The sequence below is a fragment of the Phascolarctos cinereus genome, unplaced genomic scaffold (assembly GCF_003287225.1).
Source record: "Phascolarctos cinereus isolate Bilbo 61053 unplaced genomic scaffold, phaCin_HiC Scaffold_5;HRSCAF=322, whole genome shotgun sequence".
Taxonomy (NCBI): domain Eukaryota; kingdom Metazoa; phylum Chordata; class Mammalia; order Diprotodontia; family Phascolarctidae; genus Phascolarctos; species Phascolarctos cinereus.
Genome location: NW_027555958.1, coordinates 224,080,699 through 224,086,698, shown reverse-complemented (window position 1 = coordinate 224,086,698; position 6,000 = coordinate 224,080,699).

Here is a 6,000-nt window from a genome sequence, read left to right as displayed (position 1 = left end):
ATCCATCTGAAAGTGAGACATAATTTTAGACATAATGTGCTAAATCTTCATTTATTCATTACCTTCAAGTGGGAATTCTATCATCCAGCATGTTAATTATCCTTCCCAGCATCATGTCATCTACAAATTTGGTAAGTAAGACATCTATCCCTTGCATAGCATACCAATAAAAAATAACTTCTATTTTAACCCATTAATTACCATTTTTCAGTTTTAGCTATTGGGCTCATCTATACTATCACCTAGGCTCTATTTCACCATCTTATCCACAAAACTATGATGTCCACAAAACTTTATAAAATGTCTTACTAAAATCCAGGTATATACTTTTTATCTGGCATTGCTCTGTTCTATCAGTATAGCAACTCCATCTGTAGTAGAAAATGAAGTTATCCAGACAGGACTGTTATTGATGACTCCATGCGGGTAATCACCACTTGCCTTTCCAAATGTTAATAGACTATCCCTTCAAAAATACATTCTGAGTCTTTGGCCTCTCACCGTTGGTTTGCCTCCTTCACTGACAGCATCCATCAGAGATAATACTATAGGAGAAGATATGATGGGCCTTCTCCTCCTGAGGCCAATACGTGGCAACATGAAAATACACTTCGGTCCTCTTGCCTATGTCATCTGTTCTCTTCCATTTTAGGTGAAAGACATCAAGTTTTGATAGGTCAGCAGAGCAATCCTACTTATATCCCAGTGTCAAAGTATCTGAATTTTGTAGCTAGCCTGACAGTGATGCCCCAAAGAGTAAGGAGTAAGCTTTGGGAGTGATATTCAGGACCCAGACTAGCAGACAAGGATTCATCAAGCAGTGATACCACCTTTGAACATGAACTAGATGAGACCAATGTTATATAGAAACCGTGTTAAGTTTGAGCCCATTTTCCCCCACAAGAATCAAAGTGGCATAGAGGAGAGTGTGCCCTTGAAATGTGCGAGTTGAAAAAATTTGTACTTTTGTTATTGTTGTATCTTTAAAGTAATTATCCCTTTGTAAGAGTTTTTTTTTTTTAATGAATGAATTCTAGAATCCTTTAAAACTGCAATGACCAACCTTGGCTTTGAAGAAGAAGTATGAGAAGCTTCCTTCCCTTGCTTTGAAGATGTAAGGAACCATGCATATATTGTCAGAATTTTTTTCAAATTGTAAATTAGTTTTATTGATTTTTTTCCCTTCTTTATTATAGGAGATTGCCCTCTGAAAGACAGTAATGGCAGGGCAGAGGGGGAGGTGCATTGGGAAGAATACAGTAGAACATATAGATAATATAAAAAAAAGATAAAATTTATTTTTTAAAAAAGAGAATACATTCCACATATTACCAGGAATTGATGTCAAGCTCAACAGCCTACAGTTTGAAGGATATATCTTCTTCCCCTCTTTAAAAATGAGGATATTTGTCCATCTCTAATCTTATGGTACTTCTCCTGTTCTCTACAACTGTTCAAAGAATGGTGAAAGATAGCAATCCAATCCAGGAATTATTCTAGAACTCTGGCATGTGATTTGACCAGACCTGGTCATTTGAACTTATTATAAGAAGCTAGGAACTCTTTTGTGGTATGAGAGTAGCTCTCCTCAGTTTGGGTTTTAATTCTCTATTAATCATTTTTTGTTTTGTTTTTCCCAATTTGAAGATCATTGAAAGCAGAAATTAAGTGAACTGAGTAATTTAGTCTTCTCTCCAGAGTCTGTTATCATTGTCCTATCTGTCCTAAGTACTGGGCCTATTCCTTGAAAGCCCATAAAATACCTTCTTTGAAAGAAAAAAAAAAAGAGGGGTAGCTAGGTTGTACAGTGGTTAGAACTCCAGCTTTGGAGTCAAGAAGATCTGAGTTCAAATCTGGCCTCGGACACTTGACATTTACTAGCTGTGTGACCCTGGGCAAGTCACTTAATCCTGAATGCCTCACCAAAAAGCAAAAACAAACAAACAAAAAAAGGTTTCCAGTCTTAGCAATTATTGTAAGCTTCAGGATATTCTTGGCATTATAGTTCCTGACATTTATTCATATAGGACTGCCTTTGTAGTCATCCTCACTTGTTTTCTGTACCTCCATCTTCTGTTCATTTTTTTTAAGTCTTAAGTTGAATCATGAGTTCTCTGTGTATCACATCAATTTCTTTAGAAAACTTCTTTTCTTTTTCAATAGTATCTTTTTTGATTTGTGTTGTGAGAATTTCATCTTTCAGAGCACCACCAGCCCTCCTGAGCCAACTTCCTCTCATAGCAAGTCAACAGTGGGTCAATAAGCACTCATTTAAGCACCTACTATGTGCCAGCACTGTTTGGGAATACAAAGAAAGGCCAAAGACAGAGCCTGCTCACAAAGAGTTCAAATAGCAGAGACAACATGAAAACAAGTATGTACAGACAAGAAATAGATGGGATGAATTAGGGATAATTAAGAGAGGGAAGACAGTAGCATCAAGGGGGATTCATGAAAGGCTTCCTGTAGAAGGTGGGATTTTTAACTATTGAAGGAAGTTAGGGAATACAAGGGGCAGAATTTCAAATATTCTACCCCTACCTTAATTCTTTGAAATTTATCATCCTAAATGCTAGGGTGCATATCAGACTAGGTCCCATTTGCCTCTCCTATCTCTCCAGCAGGAGAGGCAGCACGATATCTCAACCCACTGACTGAGAGCTGGCCTCTGAGTCAAGAGCCCTGTATTCACGTCATACTTCTAACACACACTGTCTAGGTTGCCGGGAGCGCCTGCGTCCCTGACTGTGGTCTGATGCCGGCAGAGTGTGAAGAGAGAAAGAATCACGGGCCAGGTGAGAGCAGTGAAGAACAAACTCTGTTTATTGATCTGAGGGCCCAGGCTTATAGAGTACTGGATCAAGCAATAGTAACATTATTATTCATGAAAAGTACAAATCTAATTAGGTGATTTCCTTACTTCTTGTACCTTGTCTGTTACATTCTTTCCTGCGTCCTGTCCTGTACCCCATCCGTTTCCTCCCTTCCTGCATCCTGTTCTCAGGACTCAGAACAGCGGGGTGGTGAGCTGACATCCTGAGTTTCACAGCTGTCAGGCTTAGTACAATCTACAGGTAAGACCTGGATGGCCTAAGCCCTCCAACTCTCAAAAGCCGGCCCTCTACACTATGTGATCCTTCAATGCTTTAGGTCAGGAGTGTCAAACTCATGGCTCACCTGCAAAACTCCTGAGTAAGGCCTGAAATGGATTAAAATGTAATTGGGAAATGTTTAACAAAATAAAATAAAAATACAATCCAACGTAATGTCAATTTTTGGTTTTCTAAGTTAATATGCAGCCCACAAGGATCTCTTCTATTTGACTTAGATAACACTGCTCTAGGCAGCTAAAACTGTAAGTGTCAAGGAGGGTGCCAACTGCATTGGTAAGATGGTTTGGTCATTTTTTTCCCCAAGATTTTTATGATTTCCATTTCAGCAATCACTTCTCCCTAATTAATGAAAGTTAGCCTAGAATAGACCAGGTCTCTTTTATTGGATAAAATTAATATTGAGGCAAGTCCAGAATTTATTAGCTTTTACCTCAAGGAGAAATATTAAGAAGATTCTTAAGAGACTTTAACCAGTAGCTAAATTGAGCTAAATGCTTCCAGACAAGTGAAGAGGAGTCATGGACTGGGTTTTATGAGGGTTCAAAGTGATTCTGGAGGTAATCTTCCTCATAGCCAAAATACCATAAACAGTTCTGTTTTTATCCTTTCTTTTCAGTTTCATTTATTAATAAATTGTATATTAATGAAAATAAAATTTTCACTTACTCTGCTTTTAGCAAAATGAGCACTCTAGAAGCTGTCTTGATAATTGAAGCAATAACCCCCACAAAGAGGCAGCTACATGGTGCAGTGGATAGAATACTGGGCCTGGAGGCTGAGGTCAATCCAGCCTCAGCCACTTACTAGCCATGAGACCCTGGCCAAGTCATTTAACTTCTGCTTCAGTTTTCCCAACTGAAAATTGGGGATAATAATAGAACTTACCTTCCAGAACCATTATTGTAAGGATCAAATGAGATAATATTTATAAAATACCATGTGCAAAAACCCCCCAAAAAAACCCCAAAAACTTACTAGCTGTGTGACCCTAGGCAAGTCACTTAACTCCATTGCCTAGCCAAAAACAAAACAAAACAAAACACTATGTGCTAAATAAAATGCTTGTTCCCTTCATCCCACCCCTGTTATATCATACCTCAGTAGCAGGTTTGTGATCTGTTTATGTAATCCATTATCCATTTCCTCTTTCTGGCTGTATGGTCTGTAGAGCAGTATAATAGGCATCCTCTCACCATTTCAGTGAAATGGCTTGAGATCTAAATTTAGTGGTCTAATCAGTAAGAGATCTGGCAAGGGTGTGATCAGTACAGTCCCTGCCAAAGGTTAAGTGCATGGCAAGGCCTATAACTGAAGGGTTTTTTTTTTTAAAGATTTGTGCAAACTTCTCATGATCTCTTAATTTTCGCACTTTAAACAGCTAATTCACATTAAGAGTCCTAGCTCTCTCTCTTGGCATTAGAGTTCCTGACATTATTCTTGCAGGACCAAGCTGCCTTTGTACTCATCCTCATTTATTGACCTATATTTCATCTTCTGTTCTTTATTTTTTTTTTTAAGTTTTAAGTTGGGTCATGAATTCCCTGTCTATGCCCATCAATCTCTTTAGAAAGCTTCTTTTCTTTTTCAGTAGTATCCTTTTTTATGTTGTGAGAATCTCAGCCTTAAGAGTAACCCCAACACTCTTGAGTGGGATGATCTCATCGACTCCCATGTGTTCAATTATCATCTCTATATAGATGAATCCCCAATGTACATGTGTAGCTCACATCTCTCACCTGAATTCCAGTCCCACATTACCAACTGTCTTCTGGATATCTCCTCTTAAATATCCTACTTGTGTCTCAAACCCAACATGCCTGAAACAGAGTTTAGTACTTTATCTCCAAATCCACCCCTTTCCCTAACATTCCTATTTCTGTTGAGTGTACCGCCATCCTTCCAGTACCCAGATCCACAGCCATGAGTGAGTCATCTTTGCCACCTTCCCCTCCCTCACCACCCGTATCTAATTAGTTGCCAGGCTTTCTTGATTCTGCTTCCACAACGGCTCCCATATCAGTCCTTTCCTTCTTACTCAAACAGACTCCGCCCTAGTTCAGCCCTCATCACCTCTCATCTGGACCGCTACACTCACCTTCTAATTAGACTCCTCATCTCAATCCTGTCTTAATCTCTCCTCTACACACTTGACAAACTGAAACTTCTAAAGTACTACTTACGAACCTTCAGAGGCTCTACTACCTCTAGATTAAGTAATAATAGCTCACATTTATATAGCACTTTTGGGGGCAACTAGGTGGTGCAGTGGATACAGCTCCAGGCTTGGAGTTGGGAAAATCTGAGTTCAAATCCAACTTCAGACACTTATTAGCTGTGTGACCTTGGGCAAGTCACTTAACTCTGCCTCAGTTTCCTCATCTATAAATGAGCTGGAGAAGGAAATGGCAAACTATTCCAGTATCTTTGTCACGACAACCCCAAATGGAGTCATGAAAAAAAAGAAACAACTAAAAAACAAAATCCTATTTTTATTTATTTTGTTAAACATTTCCCAATTACATTTTAATCTGGTTCCACACACACACTTGGAAATGTTGTTGCCCTTGAAGCCAGTAGGCTACAAGCTTGACATCTCTGCATATCAAAAATTTTCTAGGCTTAAAGTCCTCTCTCTCTTAATGGTACTAACTTTCTCATTATGTTTCCCACCAGAGGCAGCTAGTGACACAGTGAATAGATGGCTGGACTTGGAGTCATGAAGACCTGAGTTCAAATCTGGCCTCAGATGCTTGCTAGCTGTATAACTCTGGACAACTCACTTAACCTTTGTTTCCTCATCTGTAAAATCAAAACAAGAGCAGTTTCCTCCCAGAGTAGTTGTGAGGAGCAAATGAGGCAATAATTGTAAAGAGTCAGAGTGCTATAT